This window comes from Topomyia yanbarensis, chromosome 3 (genome assembly GCF_030247195.1).
Source record: "Topomyia yanbarensis strain Yona2022 chromosome 3, ASM3024719v1, whole genome shotgun sequence".
NCBI classification, from domain to species: Eukaryota; Metazoa; Arthropoda; class Insecta; order Diptera; family Culicidae; genus Topomyia; species Topomyia yanbarensis.
Window position 1 is genome coordinate 415,917,843 of NC_080672.1, and position 20,980 is coordinate 415,938,822.

Genomic DNA, 20,980 nt, shown 5'->3' on the forward strand with positions numbered 1-20,980 from the left:
AGTCTTATATACCAATCGACTCAGCTCGACGATTTGGGACAATGTCTGTGTGTGTGTGTGTGTCTGTGTGTGTATGTAACGGACAAATTCTCATTCGTGTTTCTCAGCAATGGCTGAACCGATCTTATCCAAACCAATTTTAAATGAAAGAACTAAAAAACAGTATGAACGCTATTAATTTGTTTTTGATTCTGATGTTTAGTTTTTAAGATATGAATGTTTGAATGCGTAAAAATGGCGTTTTTTGCAGTTTTTTTAAATTATCTGCCGGAATTGACAATATAGATTAACAATTTATATATTTTTAGGCAGCTTATACAAATACCTTTCGAACAAGCTATAGATTGTTGAAATCAGACTATTATCAAAAGAGATATTTAACATTAAATGCGGACGAAAGATTTTTATCATTTCCCATAGCCAGAAATATGACCAAAAACATGTAATCTATTATTAACGCCAAAACGGCTTATTTTAGGTCAATAGTACCTTCGGAGAATTTAATGGAGGCAATATGCCCTTTCTTTTGGTATTATGCTTTTGCTGATTAATCGCCCTATGAGTGAGATATTTTCACAAATTTTCTTGGAAGTGATTATATCGAAATGATGTCTTCAGCAAATTTGTAGCTCTTACTTTTGCGAATAACTTTACTAAAGACTTTAAATATCTATTTTGAATACTTTAAAAGTTATGGCTTGTTGTTTGTTGATTACTCTTTGTCGCCTATTTATTGTTCAATATAGTAATAATCCATTGAAATAAGCTAAACATTATTTCGATAAAACGAATTTTGCATTTCATTTTACTATCTACAACCGCTAGAAATAATCACCGAATACTTCCAAGTTGTCTGGAAGGAACTTGATAACTTATCAGTACAAAAATGTTCATTTGTGCGAACCTTCTGACTGCAATTTTTCTAACTTATAACCATCGGATCGATCTGAAACATATCGGAAAATAGTAACAAAGCGAAATAAACAACTCCAAGTATCGGCGTAGCCAAGAGAAGGTTTTGGGGTTTAACACCATACAACCCCCCCCCCCCCCCCGCCACCACACAAAAAAAATATTGGATTGAAGTTGAAAATTTATTGATGCAGACTGATTTAATTCAATATTACAATAACAATTATCTGATTCGTAGATTGATAACCTGTTGTTGTAAACATCATGAGGATTTCTGATAAATTGTCGGAATGGGGTCCTGATATGTAATTGATCTATTGGTCTTGATTTCACAGTTGTCTAATAGCATCAATATCAAATTCCTGCCTGAAAACATTCCAATAGAAAATTCCAGAGTTCTGTAATCAATCATAATCCTCAGATTTCTTTTCAAATTGAGCTCGTTTTTGTAGAGATGTACTGTAATAAGGGTCTTTATTTAATAGGAAGCGAAGTTAAAATTGATTTACTGTCTATGAAAAGTTCTATGTTTCATGCTCACCAAGAAAAATGCATAACTTTCAACATTTGCTAAAAATGTTTTTGCCTTTCTCATTCACTCTAAAATTCGTCAATCTAATCCCGACCCGGAGGGCCGAGTGTCATATGCCAATCGACTGAGTTCGTCGAGATCGGAAAATGTCTGTGTGTGTATGTATGTGTGTATGTGGAAAAAAAATGTGACCTCTGTTTCTCAGAGATGGCTGAACCGATTTGCACAAAGTTAGTCTCAAATGAAAGGTACAACCTTCCCATCGGCTGCTATTGAATTTTTTATTGATTGGACTTCCGGTTCCGGAGTTACGAGTTGAAGAGTGCAATCACACAGCAAATTCCCATATAAACTGAAATGAAAAATTTTCAAAATCAAATATGTATTTTTGATGCCAAATGACTTTAAAATGCATGAAACATTGAGATGTTTGACAAAAATTGACTTCTTTGGACTTTGGTAGATTTTTGCCTTTCTCATATAGAGAGGTTATGCAATCACTCCAAAAATCGTCAATTATACCGGCGGAGGGAGTATGCAGTGAGGGGTTGCTACTTTAAAATTAAAACTAGTTTAAAATTTCTTAACAAGTTGAAAATTTTCGGCAGGACCTGGACCTCCCGGATCTTTCTCCATGAACCGCCGCTGGTTTCAAGCGATGTTTCAGTATCACATAGTATCTCAAGATCGTGGCTGTCGATCCATTGTATGTATGTGCAAATCGTACTGAACATGTTATATTCATTTCCACCATTTTATTGAACATAACCATCGTAGTCTGGACAAATGAGACAAGCACAATTGCACCACTAGATGGATTAAAACAGGTTTTCATTTTGGGAATGCGTCGAGTTGAGACGAAAACGTAATATGATTAATAACGAGGATAACACTTTCCGAATGTAGAGAGAAATTTATGAAAAATGACGCTTTCCATTCGACTCTAGCTGGTTCTGATCGATTTTGATGAGAATTTGATTTTTGTTGTATGACCAATTATATGTATAGGTCAAATGTTCAAAAACAGTAATTTAAGGTCAAGATAACATCATTTTGAAACCGCCAATTTCGGAGGGTTAGTATCTTCGATGAGTTTTACAAACGTTAAACAGCGCATCATTTGATAAAATAATTTTGACGGTATATCGTCCAAGAAGTATTTATGGTGAATTTTCTCAGGTTAATATTCATGACTACAATAAAGTCTCAACAAATTCGCTAAAGACACGAACTCTGTCACTATTTTCTGAAAAATTAATTCTGCATAATTTTAAAACTTCAAAAATTACGGTTTCGGGATTATGCCGTTTGGATAGTATGATCGATTTTCACCAAACCGAATTTCTGGCTACGCCGCTGACTTCAAATAAGTAGAAACAAAGTCGTTCTACACTCGTTCACAAGAAACTTCTTCGAATGCTGAATATCTATTATAATACATTGAAACCCCGATTTTATCAGCCAAATATGAACATATGTTTGATGGGCTCTAGCAGACGAACAAGACTGAATTCGAGTAAATCCTTTCTTGAGCATGTTTTCCTTATCATGAAGATGGAAATATGCAAAAATAAAAAGTTCATCATAATCAGAAATAGTTATCAGACTACATCAAGGGACGAGAAGAATATTTTAACAGCTTCAGTTTTTTATAAAGAAAAAAAATTGCCCGATTTAGTCAATGTCCCCATTTTGTCAGCCTGCATACACCATGAGACTGATTTGAAATACACCATGAGACTGATAAAATAGGGTCTTTATTGTATGTATTATTCGCTGTGTTTCACATTAATAGGTACATTTCTTTTTTTGGAGATTTTTTATTGCATCGAACTACAACAATTTTTAGGTAGTTTTCAAGGGGTTATTTTATAGACTTCTTCCAAAATTTGGCGAACCTATTCCAATTCGTATACCAATTAATTGGTATACTTAAGGGTTTATATGTTGCAGATAGAGAAAACACTGAAATTTTCAGCTTTTTTTGTCCACAATATTACGAAAGCTTATTAAACAATTTTTCCTAATAAGTTTGTGAAAATTATAAACTATTTGAAATTTTTTAATAGCTTAATTTTTCATTTAACGTGATTGTTTAATAAATAGTGACCATCGCTTCACAACGTAGTCTATATTTCATGACTTGCGGTGAGCACGATCTCTTGAATTGCTGAACTGAAAATTATGGAATAGAAATTAATTTTTAGTATTCTTTACAGGCCCGCTGGTGCCCTAAAACGATTTCGCTAGATTTTCAGAGCACTGTGCACCCAGTGCATTAACGCAAGTGACGGAAGGTTATCGAAAAGTTTCGTGAAAATGAAAATTCCAGTAATGATGATGATTTTCCCAAACTGTTCGTTTTCGTGAGGTTTTTATTTGTTCTTTGGCATTAGGATTAGCGATAATAATTCAAATCAAGGATACTACTGGGAAGTCACCTTTAGAAAAAGTCGAAGTCGAAGTAAAATTTGGAACTATGCACGCATGCACTTCAGAGATAGCGTGATATCAGGAGCTGCGATTTCATTTCAACGCTTTTTTTTGTGAAAAGGGCGATACTTACAAATGTAAACATAGGGCTTTTTTCATACATGCGAATTAGGGCTTTGAAACGCAACAAATTAACCTAAAAATTTTGATTCCACGATATTGCTTTCTTAAACTACAGCAAAAAATACAACGGGCGAAACCGTATTTTTGTTTGTTTATTTAAAGTTTCGCCCGCGATACTTCAATGCTGATAGGTGAGACCGAAAAAGTAAACAATCGCCAAAGGGGCGATACTATCATTTTGTCAATTTCAATAGCAAAAACAAATTTTAATTTAATAATTTCTAATACTTTAAGAAGTTTTGGGTTTCGATCACTGAATCATGCAATCTAGAATGTAAAAACCACAATAGTTATTAAATAGGAAATATTCACTGTTGATTTTCTTTGAATGGTATCACTGCTAGTATCGCCCTTTTCAAGAAAAAGCGTTGATTTCTTAGTTCTCAGTCGCGTTGGAAATTTGAGTAAAGTATAAATCGATTCAACAACAAACATTCGATTTTTTTGGCTCAGTACAATATACATAACCCCTTTAGGAAAATTCAGTTTTCCCACCACAATATAGATATTTTATTAACAGAGCATTAACAATAATTCGTTGGTATGTCTATTTTATGGGCCATTTTTTTGCTTTCCCATTGATTTGGTTTGAGATTTCTAGCACTGATGTTATCCTATGCTGATTTGAGCGATTCTATGAGTCCTGCCACTATCCCATGTAGTATGTGTAATCAAAAACATCGCGAAGCATCAAGTTCTAAATGTTCTCAAACGATATAATATCCGAAGAGTGATAAGAGTTATAAGAAATGTCTCATCACACTGTTAGGTGGATTAAACACGTTTTTTTATAAGAATAAATATTCTGTTTTTAATAAATACTGAATTCGTTGATTTTTTCGTTTTTTAACTACATGACAAAAAATTCTCATTTTTTATTGAACACCCGTTACCTCTCCATGAGAGGCATATGACGATGAAAATAAGCCCGTTTGTAAACGAAAAAAGAAATAGAATTTGAAAGAAAATGTTGTAGATGAGATACGAATGTAAATAGAAAAATATTGTGAACATGCGATAGAAGTGATAGCAATTTAATTCCTGGTCCTCGAGTTTAGGGCGCCGAAAACAATATCAGAAATACTCATTAGTTTCATTTTGCAATTAGGTACCATCAAATAATATATTTTAAACTGAATAATTTATTCATTATAGTACCAGTTACGAAAAAAAACCAATTCGTCAACAGGACGCAAATTTTTACAAACTAAATACTCATCCACGGTCATCCACATGATTACTGAAGGCCCGTTAGAGAAACATTTTAATAGAAAATCCAAATCTAAGCCAAGTCTTGGCGTGTCAAATGAATTGGTAGTGCATACAATCATTTTGGCTAACTACAGGGGTCTTTTGAAATCAAAGAAAGCTTCGCGGAGTGTTGTTTTGATTGGTGCTTTATCCATTGGGTTATTCGCCCGTGGGATACAGGTAGTTACACCAGTTTACAAAAAAAAATTAAGTTGCAAGAAAAAGTGTTTTCTAGACTAATTTTGGGTCGCTAAACATGCAAATCTTACTCATTTTTTCATTGAAGGAAACGATTTCGAAATTTTTTCAAAAAGCGTATTTTTGCGTACTTTTTTTTACTTTTTGCTCTATGTTTTATGCAAGAGGTCAAAAAGTGCTGATTTACCTTTTCCAAAAATACATAATGTGTGTAGATTCCATGGAAATTTATTCATTGCGACCAAAGTCAGAAAAAGCGATTTTTTTTTTACCTTTTTTTGATTGTTTTTTTATGTTTTCAGACTCTAATGGGACAGATAAATTATTCACACGAATTTTTAGCTCAAGATCATAAAAATTGGATGAAAATTTTGGATGTTATGAGGCACTAAGTAAACATTGAAACTTTGTAATTTTCACCCGATCACACTTTCGGTCGAAAGTAAGCTTTTCTACTTGAACGTTTTCGTTTGTGTCGATTTGAATATTCCCAGAAAGTCCTGCACAACGCCACGAAAAGGTGTCAAAATGTTTTTGTTTCAGCGTCGATCAAAAACGGTGCTGAACAAAGCTGTTTTTTTAAATCGGCTACTGGCTCGACGCACGAGCTTAACCCACCGGCATTCACGTGAATGGCTCCTGCTTTTTTTGCTCTAATTGTTTGTAGTGCCAATAAAAGAAAAAAAGTAGATCTTTTTATACTTTGGGAGTATTTTTAGTACCTCTTCGAGAGTTTTTCTGACTTTGAAAAGCGCCATTTTTGTCAATAGTATTCATAAAAGCAAAGAAATGGAAAGATTAAAAACGCAGTAATTACAAAAATTAGAAATATTATCTTATCAACGGCAAAAGATAAAAACCTGTTTTAATCCACCTAGAGGTGCAATTGTGCCTTTGTCATTTCTCTAAACTATGATTTAATAGCTGGTTCGTACAATATAACATTATGGAAATGTCTTTCATTCTTATTACACTTGATAAGTATATATAAGAGCACTCCACAACCCGTAACTCCGGAGCTGGAAGTCGGATGGAGATGGAATTTAATATCAGTTTCCGGGGACGCAACCCCTTTCATTTGAGACTAAGTTGATCAGATCGGTCTAGCCATTTTCGAGAAACCAATATAACCGTTATTCTGAATTTGGATGCTTCCGGATCCGTCGATGGTGGCCAGTGTGGCCAAAGGGACTTTGAATGACTGTTGGTGACCTAGATCTACAAATTGAACAGTTGTGTTTACATTTTGGAAAAAAATCATCTTTTTACATTCATCGCAGAATTCGTTAGAATCGGGATTTGCTGCGTGAGCGTACGTATCACCCTGTAATTCAGGAACCAGAACTCGGATCCACACAAAATTCAACAGCAGCTGATGGACCTTTCATTTAAAATCAAGTTTGTCAAAATTGGTTCAGAAAATTCCGAGAAACCGATGTGGACAAATCAACAAATTTTGTTTTGTAACCATACTCTTCAACTCGTAATCCAGAACAAGATGTCGGTTGAAAATGAAATTCAATAGCAACCTATGGGAATATTATACCTTTCATTTGAATCTTAGTTTGTAAAAATCGGTTCAGCCATCTCCGAGAAACCGATGTGGACATTTTGTTAACAAATCCGCACATACACACACATACATACATACATACATACACACATACATACGCACATACATACACACATAAATACACACAGATATTTTGCTATCTCGGCGAACTGAGTCGAATGTTATATGAGACTCGGCCCTCCGGGCCTCGGTTGGAAAGTGGGTTTTTGGAGCAATTGCATAACCTTTCTATATGAGAAAGGCAAACGAATAGTATTTAATTACCTTAATCAGCATGAGTTCAATGTTATCTTCATGTGATTATATTATGAAATGTTGGTGGAATGGGTTTGAAAGTGGAGGGAATGGGGGGTTAGTAGAGTGGGAGTGGAGGATACGTCAGAAATCCTTCATCTTATTGCGGTATACGGGGTGGATGAAGGAAATGCGGGCGTGAGGGTGGTCCAAGGGGAGGGGAGTGATGAAGGAGGGAGGTGTAAGGGCAAGGAGGGGGGGTAGGGGCGGCGACGCGATACTCAACTGCATATTTTGCCTTCCATTTGAGACTTGGTTTGAGAAAATCGGTTCAGTCATCACCGAAGAACCGATGTGGCTTTAATTGTGGAATATGCCCGGAATTCCGGACTCCCAGAATCGTCGATAGTGGACAATATATTCAAAGAATGTTTGATTGGCAATCAGTGATCTAGATCTGCGATTAGAAGTAATTTGGTGACCATTTCAATAGTTTTTAGCCTCTGAGGTATTACGATTGAACCGATTTATATGGGAAATTGCAGTGTATCCTTACTAACACACACAGACATTTGCCGATCTCGACGAATTGAATCGAATAGTGTATGACACTTTGCCCTCCGGGCCTCGTTTAAAAAATCGATTTTTACAGTGTGTAAAAAATTCCGTAGTCCGTTTTTATTCAGACGAAACTCGAACTGAAATCGAATATATTTAATCCTTTTGTGCGTTTAATATTAAGTAGCTTATCTTACAATAAATTTCCTCCCGAGTGTCTTAGACAGGCAATTGCACTCCTGGAGATAGTTTCCAGGTAATCGGCTGAACGATGCGAAAAGATTTACATAAATTTAATGCAACTAAAGCATAAATTCAATGTACTAATGCTTACGGTAATGAAGTTTTATAAGTAGTACTCGTACCCGTACCGCCACAGTTGCTCGAATTAAGACTTGCTAAATTATTTGTGGAAAAGTATAATAAATTGTAAATAATATAATTTGCCTATACGGATTATTTCCTGATATGGCTATTACCTTTAGCTATAACAACTGATTTCAAACGTTATTTACGGGTTTGCTAAGAACGCTTTCTTCATAGGGTGATTTTCAGTTTTAACCTAACTTCAATCGCACAATATGATTCAATTGATTGGTTTGTTTACAAATTGCTGTTTCTCATATCCGATCTACGTTGAGGCGCCGCCTTGCTCCAGCATACTCACGCCACGCCGCATCGGGCAGTTAAAGCGGTGATCACAGCGAACGAGGGGTTTGGTGAAGAAGTTATTAACACCCCGACCCGTAACGCCTATCCTTGGTTGGCCTTACTACCTTCGAGCACGTCCAAAAGAGCCACCTTGATCGCCGGCCTTTGAAGGGTACCCGCATTGGTTTCAACATCTACCTTGCGCACCTGACCGTCGGGCCCCTCGTATACCTTAATAACACGCCCTCGAATCCATCCGTTTCTTACCGATTCGTTGACCACGATGATCACCGGTTTGCAGCGGTTTAGTATGCGAAAACCATTTTGTTCGCCTCGCAATCGTTGGAAGGTAAGCTTTGATCCAACGTGACCAAAATTGATTCAGAAGATGTTGCATCAATTTCCAATTCGTTCGCAGAGAAGTTTCTAGCTGTATTGGAATTTTATTTGGATTGTTTCCCCCCGCCGAGCTCATAAGAAGAAACTTGTTTGGAGTAATAACTTCTTGATCAGGCGTTTCCAACGGCACAAACGTCAAAGGATGGGAGTTTATCATCATCTCCACCTCAGTCATAAGCGTCACGAATCCTTCGTCGTCCAGCTTATCGCGATGTGATAGCACTTTGAATGCCTCTTTGACGGACCGAACTTTCCGTTCCCATACACCACCCATATGGGGAGCGGACGGTAAAATGAAGTGCCACTCTGTTTCAGCATTGGTGAATATGCCCGCCAATTCACGGTTAATGTTTTTGATTTCCTCGGCTATCTCCCTTGCTGCTCCACGAAAGTTGGTACCAGGGGTTCATCTTCTGTCAATGAATCGACGTAGTGCCATTTTACAGGACTCCGCAGACAGCGAATGTACCACCTCCAGATGAACGGCACGTACCGTGAGGCAGGTGAACAATGCCACCCATCTTTTTACGTTAGTTCTTCCTCTCTTCACTACTAGCGGCCCAAAGTAGTCCACACCTGTGAACGTGAAAGGGCGTATATATGGACAGACTCGCACTTGAGGGAGTGGGGCCATTCTCGGTTCGCTAGGTCTGGCTCGATAGACACGGCACCACATACATTTTTTCACAACCGTACTAATCAGCGAACGTAACTTTGGCACGTAAAATCTCTGCTTGATCTTATTTAGCACTGTCTCTTTGTTGCCATGACCATAGCGTTGATGGGTGCGAAGTATAAGTAGTTCCGTCACGTAGCTTTGCCGAGGAAGGATTACCGGATTGCGGAAGCCAAAACAGTAGTATGTGGCCTCCGGATCGATTCTACTCTCCAGTCGTAGAACACCATCTTCGTCTATAAATGGTGACAAAGCCTTCAGAGTGCTAGCGTTTGCTAGTTGTCTGTGCTGGTTTATCGGTAGTTGAGCATTAGATTTTAGAATCTTTATTTCTTCGCGATACGCCTCAGCCTGGACCATCCGCCATAAACTTCGTTCCGCAGCCTTATAGTCTTCTTGATTCAGTAACGCAATGCGGGTTTGCACTGGTGTTCTTTTTTGTAACCGGCATTTGTTCACGAAGTGATGGACATAGGCCAGCCTTTTCAACAAGTCTTCGAAGCGAGAGAAATCTGAAAAGGCTACGACAGTTTGATCTTGAACTTCTAGGTGCACGTGAACAGCCCGTAATTCCTCAGTCGGTTCTTCGAAATTAAATTTACTCATTGGCCACTGTGACTCTGGAAGAAGAAGGAAATCTGGACCGCGAAACCAACAGCTATGAGGGTCGAAACATGGTCCACCACCCCATTTTGTTGCTTCATCAGCGATGTTCATACGAGTCGGGACCCAGTGCCATTCTTCAAGTTTGGTTTCGGTTAATATTTCTGCAACCCGAAATGCTACATAGGGGCGATATTTTCGAGGGTCTGCTTTGAGCCAAGATAGTACAGTCGTTGAATCGGTCCAGATGAACCGTTTCTGAATCGGAAGGTTATGGGCGTCCGATATTGTTTTCATAAGACGTACACCCATCACGGCAGCGTTTAGTTCATTTTTCGGGATCGTCTGTGGTCGTAGTGGAGTTACTTTTGCTTTGGAGGCTACCAGAGAACATCTTGCAGTACCATCACCATCGACGATTCGAAAATATGCAACACAGCAATACGCCAACTCGCTCGCATCTACGAACACATGCAATTGTAATGATTGGTAGCTATGTTGATCGTAATTTGGGAAGTAGCATCTGGGGATCTTGACTCGGTCTAATTCTGGTGTCAGCTTAACCCAACGTTGCCAGCTAGCGAAGTCAGCATCTCTAATCGGATCATCCCACCCAATTCCAGATCTCCACAGGTCTTGAATGAGGATTTTTCCGTGGATTGTGAAGGTAGCGATTATACCGAGTGGATCAAAAAGGCTCATCACAACTTGAAGCACTTGACGCTTAGTAGGAATAGTATCTCCAGTGAGCAGCAAATGAAGATCTGGTCGGAATTGTGCGGTGAATGCAAAGACGTCCTCATTTGGAATCCAAATCATACCCAGTACTCGCTCAGCCACTGTAGTTTTCTCAGACGTGAAATGTTTTATTACATTGGAGGTTTCTCCCCCGACCCGTGTGAGAACCTGCTCCGAGTTTGACTGCCAGTTCCGGATCTCAAAGCCAGCCTCACTATGAATTGTCCGAACGTTGCATGCCAAGCTTACCACTTCCTCGACGGTGTCTCTACTATCCAAATAGTCATCGACGTATGTGTTATTAATAATAGCTAACGACGCCTCTGGGTAACGATCGGCGAATTCCATTGCATTTGTATTCTTTACATACTGCGCCGAACACGGAGAACAGGTTGCTCCAAACGTGGCCACATCCATGACATAGACGTCCGGGGCAGATGCTGTATCAGTTCGCCACAAGAACCTTTGCGATTGTCGATCTTCTTCTCGAATTAATAGTTGGTGAAACATTTGCCGAATATCACCCGCTATGGCAAATTGCTTCTGGCGAAAACGACATAGAACCGATAAAAGGGGCGTATGTAGATCAGGTCCTTTCAATAGAGCGGAGTTGAGAGAAATTCCTGCGACCGTAGCGGCGGCATCCCATACAACACGAACTTTATTGGGTTTGCGGGGGTTTCGAACTACACCCAGTGGTAAGTACCACACCCTCTTAGAATTCGTCTCACGTAGCTCTTCGGTGGTTGCTTTATGGGCGTATCCGCGATCCTGATATTCGATAATTTGTTCAGAAACTATTTTTCGCAGTTCCGGCTCCATTTGAAGTCGACGTTCTAAACATTTAAGTCGCCGTGCAGCCATCGGATAGCTATCTGGAAATTCGACTTCATCGGTCTTCCAAAGTAACTCAGTCTGATATCTGCCGGAATCTGTTCGTTTTGTAGTTTGTTGGAGAATCCTGCGCGCTCGTTGATCTTCATCACACTCTGGTATTACCAGGTTACCAGTGCCAACGTTGTCCAGGGCAAAATAATTTTCTACCAGATCATTGAGCTTTTGATTTTCCAAACAGTTACAGACATGAATCATGACTCGATCGATTCCGCCATGTTCACGTTGTCCTCCATATATAGTCCATCCCAAACGCGTTTTTATGGCCACAGGCTCCGTATCTCTCCTCTCCCGTTTTTTTTGTGGCAGTTTCAGTCGCGCATTGTCGACCCCGATTAAGATCCTGGGTAATGCCTTGCTGTAGCCCTGAATCGGAAGACGACGCAGGAACGGAAATCGATGGGAGATATCCTGGTAGTCCAAACTTTGTCGGGGTAGCCCAAGATTCTCAACCGTTCTTACGTTTTGTAGGAAATATTCTTTCTTGTCAGTTCCAGATATGCTTAGTTGAACTTTCTTCGAACGGGATTCTTTCCTCGTTAGATTGCTAGTCCATTGGAGGCACAGTGGACTTTCGATTCCATCTAAACCAAGTTCATTCGCTAGTCCATCTTCTAATAGAGTCAAGTCCGATCCATCATCGAAGAAAGCGAAAGTATTCACCGATTTGCCTTTATTGTGCAGTATTACCGGTAATATTTTAAAAAGGGTTGATGTCTGATGGTGGCAGTGTGTAGATACTAAGGCTGAAGGACCTGGTCGAGCGGAGTCTTCTGATAAACTAGGCTTGCTTGAATGCAACAGTTTATGATGTAGTTCCTTACAACCCTCAACACCGCAGGGTTGCTTCGTTCTACATGGCCACTTGCCGTGCCCAGTTAAACAGCGATGGCACAGTGCATGATCTTCTACGAATTTCATTCGCTCGGGGTAAGTGAACATTATGAACTTATCGCAGTTGCGAATCCTGTGATCAACTCGTTGGCACGCGTGACAAGGTCTTGGGTTCGAATCGCTACGATTTGGAATAATAGATTCAGTTACTGTCTCCGGCTCTATCTTATTTTTGTCGTCCATCGAATGTGCGTTTAGAAAGCCATCTTTTTCCTTTTTCGTGCCACGCCGAGGGCTATAATCCATATGGATGGAATCCGTTGGGAGGCTCACTTGGCAAGCGGCCGTTTTGATGGACGATGTGTAGTCACTAAACGCTTTTAGGGATACATAGCCTTTCTTTATATGAGAAAGGCAAAAAAAGAGCTACTACCCGATTTGGTTTTTAATGTGTATGAGGTGATTGTGCAACGTCGCGACACGGATACAATGTTGCACCCCAGGATCCCGAAGCTGCAGTATTCTTTAAAGTCGATCTGTGAACCTCAGAACATGAATGGTAACGTGCTTCCAATTCACCTGGAATTTGTGCAGAATCTGGAAGTATTCTGTGCTGCAGTAGCAACCGTAAGATGTTTAGGATACCGACTTACACCTAGAGGGGATCCGTCTCAACATCACCGGAAAAACCAGAACCTATAGCAGAGATTGGAGAGTGCCGCTATTGGAAGACTGACCGCATACAGAGACGGCAAAAATTCGGCGAAATTATGTGCGATTATTACTCCTACTGAGCGTCGCATGCTAGGAGCTCACCAGCTAACAAAAAACGAGACACACTAATACAGCAATAGTATAATAGTGTCTTATCAAAATGACTAAGCGTTACACTTCTATGACCAAATCAGCCATAAGAAGCTCAATTGCAGCGAAGATCTGGAGTAGGGATATCAGCGATGTCACTAGCTTTTGAACCGGTATTTGGAGGCCCCGGACAATATCGCGAAGGGCAACCGTGGCTAAGGCGCGAGGAGAAATGAGCAGGTGAAGAAATCGACGAGATGTATCCGTCGAAATCAATTATTTACGCGAGGGTACGCGGTACCTTAGGAATTGGGCGTTACGCGAACCCCGCTTATCGTCGGATTTCATCACCAGTGGTACCACAATTCCTCCCCAAGGACATACAAATTACCTGTCTAACAAGTCTGCACAAGATCATGAGCACATTCATCACTATTTATGTAAAGGCCCACTGTGAGAAAAATAGCATCCTGACAGAGGAGCAGAAGAGATGAACAACACACTAGATTGGAAAGATCAAGCCATCATCGATACAGTCAATGTTAGAGAATTAGTTTGTAACTAACGGAACATTAGTATGGCCTATATCACTCCTTATTAAGGTGTTGAATATGTATAAAGTAGGTCTGTACACTCAGGTTTTTTTTACGCGGGGGATACGAGCCGCGTAAATGAAAACCGCGTAAATTTCAAAATCCGCGTAAATGAAAACCGCGTAAATTTTGAAATCCGCGTAAAAAAATACCGCGCAAAAAAAACCGCGTAAAAAAAACTTGAGTGTATACATATACATACTATAGTCTGCGGTTCCTGCGGCAGGTGATGGAGAGGGGGACGACAACACTGATCAGCTCAGAAGTGAGAAAGACGTTTTGCGGTCTAGTATACATCTTGGGGGCCATACACTAATTACGTAAGGGAATATGGGGGGAGGGGGAGTTTCAAAATATCTTACGAATTCTTATCTAAGGGGGAGGGAGGGTTTGTCCTTTCTTACGTAATATCATAAAACAAGAATGAAAAATGAAATCAATAAAGAAAATATTGTTTTCATAAGAAAAGGGTACTATTTCTTATTTCTGCCATAAACATGTATATTACACAAAACGAGTATATATTGTACATCATGGTCAAGGAAGGGCAGACCTCGAATTAAAGTATTTTCCGGCTGGATATGATTCCTAAATTAGTTATGGAATAGTGTTGGTACATTGTTCTGTTCAGGAACTGGAGTCACCGTGGAGCCTTACAAGTTAGGAAGCGTTGATACCGTGTTATTAGGCTAACATCCTTTTTCAAATTTTCACTTCCGCAAAGTAGCCGGAAAATGTTCTGTCATGCGATTGTCAAAGATCTTGTAGACCGAATATTTGCAGAGTGTGAACTGTATTTGACTTCAAGAAAATTCGTAGATAGCCATCTATGAATTTTCTTCGGAGCTACGCGTACGATAAGCATCACAGTTGGAACTCAGAATTAATTCCCACCAGAAGAGGTTTTACATCACAAGGACCTATTTCCGAATATAGCGAAGCAGACTATAAGGACCAAATCGGAGTTTCTGAATATCTCCCAGCAGTTATTCTGAAATTTCTACTGGGCAAAATTAAGATGCTAATAAAATTACTGCTGATGATTACAGTTGAATTTTGTCATTAATTTTCTTGAAATAATTCTTTAAGTATCGTTTTCGCTAAGTTTCTATTTTATGAATTAACAATATGCTTTTTTAATTACGAAAATCATAATAAGATCTTACGTAGGGGGGAGGAAGAGTTCACCAAAATCTTACGAACTCTTATCAGGGGGGAGGGCGAGGTTGAAAAGTTCTAAAAAAGCCTTACGTAATTAGTGCATGGCCCCTTGCGGAGGAACTTTCAAGATGATTCTTTTATCCCGCTCGTCCTACCGTTCAATCAAAACGGGCATGACTATCAGGTAAGGTATAGAGAAAACTCACCGGAAGAGATGACCCATACTTCCAACGTAGACGATATCAAGATCTATGCTGACTCGACAGAACGATTGGGTGTACTCATCAAACTAGTCGAAAGAATTAGTGGCGACATGGGCATGGCGTTTGGTCTAGAAAAATGCCGATTTGTTCAGCTACTATCAGTGCGATTGGTCGACACAGGAGTCAAGTGAACTGTATCTTGAAATCTTCCCTGAACGCGGGGAATAAAGTCAGAGCAATCAATACGTTTGCTGTCCCCGTGCTGACCTACAGTTTCGGCGTCATCAAATAGAGGAAGGCATTTAGAATTGCCACGGGATGAAGGAGGACAAGGAATACGACATCCAGACAATATGTGTAGTGCAGGTGCTACAACTGCGAGAATACTTTGTGGAAAATTCCAATCGACATGGAGTATACCAATAGCAACCTTAACTGCAATTTGCTGACTACAGCGGAGAAGATTGCAAAGTGGAAGCATGAAGCTGTGCACGGTGCCCATTAGAGTGGGACATGGTTATATGAAAAAAATAAAATTTCGCTCCGAGTAACTTTTTGGGTCCCATTTAGCTCCCAGAACAACTCTGCAAATTTTTAATTCGATCGGTGAAACTATATTTTTGCGCCCACGGTTTAAAGTTTATATGGGATTTCGTATGGGAAAAACGTCTTTTGCAAATTAATTCTTCCAAGAGTCGCCCGTTACCTCCTAAAAATAAATAGATGTCTGATTTTTATAGGAAATTTGTTAAGGAAATAAAGTCTAGAAGACTATGAAACGATCTGATGCTTGTGGAAAAAGTTATTAAGAAAAAACCGATTGATGCCCTGATGATTGATGAAAATTTCACTTTTCATAGCATCACTGCTGCTGACTATCGAATTATATACAAATTTTTTAACTTTTTTCTAATTATATACAAAAAAGCCTCAATTTATCCCTCAAAACTCTTACGAAGTGGCCAAAAAGTATAGATAAATGATTTAGACACATTAAGAGAAGATCAAAACAAAATTGCATATAATTGGACAACCAACAACAGTGGTGCTAGAAAAAATGAATATTTTATCAATCGTCAGAGCATCAATTGGTTTCAGCTTAATAACTTTTTTCTCAAGCGTCAGATCGTTTCGTAGTTTTCGAGACTTTGTTTCTTTGTTAAATTTCCTACAAAAGCCAACGGTTTATTTTTAGGATGCAATGGACGACTCCTGGAGGAATTATTTTGTGAAAGTTAATTTTTCCATATAAAATCCCATGTAAACTTTAAACGACGGGCGCAAAAATATAGTTTCAGGGATCAAGCTAAGAATTTGCACAGATGTTCTAGGACCCAAATGGTACTCAAAAAGGTGCTCGGAGCTGGAATCTATTTTTTGTCCCACCCTAGTGCCCATCCACACCAGTTTGAGCAGCCGTACGTCGACAAGGCTGCATCTAACCTGCGGTTCAAGCGAGGTAAGCTCTCTTTGCGATCGAATCCGACATGACTGCCAACCACGACAGGATAATGCAGTCGAGGAATTACAGGAGGTATGTTTGCCACCAAGATGTCGAGGATATATGCCGGATTCACCGCACGAGACCTACGACCACATTATGGCAGGTTGCTGCGTACTAGTCATTGCAGCCAATACCGAGCATCACAACAACGTTGCTAAGAGTTTGCGCCTGCAACATGGTCTTTTGGAAGAGATTGTGCCGAACTACCTTTATCTGTCTGTCTGTGCCTGTTCTGGCTAATGCCCGTTTCAAGCTGTACTGGGATCACACTGTTGTATTGGAACAATACCTACAGCGCAACCGCCCAGATATACTAGTCTATGGTCGGTGGAATAATTGCCAGATATCGCCCACTGGCCGTTTACTACCAACACAAACATGCGCCGTGCCTTGTTGTGTTGTGACAATTTGCGGCGGTGAAGTTTCGTGACGATAAGAATTTTACACAGTATAAACTATACAAACCAGACCCTCCTACTCACTCTTTATTGCTTATTTGATTAATCTTCAATTTCGTTCTTGTATCGATTTCATATATGAGAAACATACGTGGTGCGGCAGAAAAAGCGTTAGGGGGCAAAGCCCCCCCCCCCCTTGCCCCTTAGGTTGCTACGGCTCTGTAACTAAATGATGAATTTATCTAAGCCCGCCACGCATAATTTAAAGAGCAAGAGAGCAGGGTCTTTCGCACTCAACCACCCATTCGCACGCGCACATTTGCAATCCGCGTATTGAACTCCGATAAAAGAGCGTTCTGCTTTTTCTGCGATGTGTGCTGATCATTGTATGCACGCCACGCCTGTGCATCATTGGGTGGAATGATGCCTGGTGACAGTCATTGAATATATTCCAACCGGAGTTTGAGCTGACATAAAACGTAGCAGCTACTACGAGGTCAGAAAGCAAACTGACGAATTTTCGCTTATGTGCCGTTTTTATACCTGGCGAAGTTTATTGGATAAAAAAGAGGCAATCCTAGCAACCAGAGCTTTCACCATTCATTCAAATTCAATCCGAACGAACCACAATACAGTTCAGTAAAACGCTTGCCTTCACCCCAACCGAATGAATTGCCGCTATGGATACCGAAGCAACAACACGAGGAAACAGAAACAGGAACGAATATATCCACACACGCTTGCATAAGCACGTATCATTATAATGATGAACAGTTGTGAGTATCATTGAGAGAGAGGATATCAGTATTCTCTTCTCTCTTGAATAGTGGTTCCTCTTTGCTTGGTTGATTATTTAGTGAAATTGGTTCAAGAACATACAAGCTGTTGAACCATTCAGATTCATTGTGTAATGCTGAATCTGAATATAAAATTCTTCTGGCCATATTAGCGGTTTTCAGCGTCTTTCGCTACGTCAGTTAAGAGCATATGGCTTGTGAAGCGGACATTAGGCAACAGGTACCGCTTATTTGATTCTGCTGAGGTTTGAGGGGAAAAAATTGAAGAACTAGTTCAGTTCACGATGCATTATAAATTTAGCGAAATCGTGGATATTCAAACATCGATATGCATTTATCAGTTTTTTGGATGTTGGTTCGTCAGACGATTCAGCCCAACACATATAGGTTCATTTTTTCTAACATTGTATCTCTAGCTTACGAATATTTGAAATTTTATAATCGTGAACCAAAACGAAGTGGTTTTAACTTGGTTATAAGTTATTCGCATTTAACAAGGACAATATATGTTTCAAACTATGATGTACTACATTCTTTTCCTAAATGTTGTACAGACAGGTTAAATATTAACAAATATAATATTAACCACAAATTCGATGAGCAAGATTTATGACTCCTGATTAAATTGGATACCTACTAATGGAGTGTCTAAAATGTACGGCATATTGTGGAATATTTAATAATCAAAAAATTACTTCGAGCTGCGTCTAAAGTTGAGCAGGAATAGCAAAATTACACATGCCTTTTAATCTTTGGGAAGAAATTAGTATCCCGCTTTAATGCTTTAGTGATCTGAACAGATTAGTTCGCTGCAATTATTCCGAGCTATGCGAATAAAGTTTTATTCGGAATATCCTCCAAATGAATCTTGACAGTTGACTTTAATGCCTTTATTCTAAGTTACCCGATATTTTTATTGCAACCAGGCAACCAAAAATGTTTTCAAATTTTGTTTAAATGGAAAAAAATCACACTATATTTTTTTCCTATTCCATCAACATTATTATCCTATCATTCAAAATTTGTCAACTGGTTAATAAAAACAATTTAACAAATTGCATTCATTGACATTTAAATAAAACATGATTTACGCAATTCATAGTCATGTGAAATTAAAATTAAATCTAAAACATTTTTGATGCTCGTATATGTCAGGAGCAGAACACGTAAATTTTTACGATTTTTTCTAGTTCTGTGTAATACTAAAAAAACCCCTGAGTTGAACTTGAACAACGACTGGCTTATGAATATTTAAAAATATATTGTATTCCATAAGACAAATTGTTTTTGGTTTAATAATTGAATGTCTTCCAAAACTCGTTGATATGTAATATGCAAAAGTATTCTGCGTATTAACGATTTTTTTCAGAATTGATAATTTACTTTTTCAAAAGTTACAAAAGTTTTTCTGTGATCGTTTTTTCTGGTCAAGTCTACCCACCGCGGGAGCCTTGACCAAGGCTTGGGGAGCAAGAGAATTTTAAAATATCAGAACAAAAAACAATGGCATATAACATGCTGTTATCTTTTCTTCCCATTTTGTAGAGGTTCTTAGTACTAGTTAAAAATATAAAACGATTGTATTTCATGAGCTTTGATTTTTTTTAATGCATTGCTTTTTTGGATTAACTGTACTGATTACATTGCAGGTTCACGTGTCACAAAATCAGCCATAAAAATCATTAGTGTATCTATTTGCGGTGTCCTTGAAGGATTGATTGAAAAAATTTCTCTTCTTTTTGGAAACGGGAACGATTTTTCCAAAAAAAAACCTGTTTTAATCCACCTAGCGGTGCAATTGTGCCTTTCTCATTTCTCTAAACTATGGCACGGAGGCTTTTTATGTTCATCATAATCGTGGAAATGTCCATTACATTCTTAGTACACTTTGCACTTATACACAATGGCATGCCAGCCACGAACTTGATGAGCTACTTGTCGACGGTGAAACACTTGAAACAAAAAAATATCATACTCCATTAGTCTAATCAGCATTAGATCAATGTTATCTGCTTGCTAACTCATTTTGTCATGCGGGGATGGGTATGTGAGGAGGGCGAAAGTCCCATGAACGAATGACTCCCCAGCTTAAATTGGTATGCTTTGTAATATAGTGGTGGTTTAAAGATGATGGGGTTGAAAGGGAGGGGTATGAGGGATGGATGGGGTGGTGATCTGAGGGGTGATTTAAGGAGATTTTTAAAGGAGGGGAGTGAACAGTAGAGGGGGGGGGGTGTAACCCCTCTCCGTAAACCATCAACTACGCCCCTGTTAAAATTCAGAAACCTTATGCGAGTCGAAAAAAAAATTAGGTTGACGTTTTTCAGAGTGATTGCATAACCTTTCTATATGAGAAAGGCAAAAGGCAAAAATGTGCCAAAAACCAAAAAAGTGAATCGTCGTCAAATTTTTTTTCGAGTTTGCATCAAATCTCGACGTTTCATGCACCTTGAACACATTTAGCATCAAAAATAAAAATTCTATTTTTAATTTTTCCTATAGTTTATATGAGAAATTTCTGTGTGGCCGCACTCTGAAACCCGTAATTCCGGAACCAGAATTCCGATCGATTCAAAATTCAATAGCAGCCGATGGGAAGGTTGCACCTTTCATTTGAGACTAAGTTTGGGCAAATCGGTCCAGCCATCTCTGAGAAAAATGAGTGACATTATTTGACACATACGCACATACATACACACACACACATACACACACATACACACACATACACACATACATACACACATACACACACATACAGACTTTTTCCGATCTCGACGAACTGAGTCGAATGGGATATGACACTCGGCCCTCCGGGCCGGGATTAGGTTGATGTTTTTCAGAGTGATTG

At 39.0% G+C, this 20,980-nt stretch overlaps 1 protein-coding gene across 1 annotated transcript in view; it reads right to left on the reverse strand.

Moving 5' to 3' along the window:
• LOC131688365 (uncharacterized) overlaps positions 1-20,980 on the reverse strand; it is a 114,619-nt gene that overhangs the window by 797 nt on the left and 92,842 nt on the right. The gene's annotated exons all lie outside the window — the stretch shown is intronic.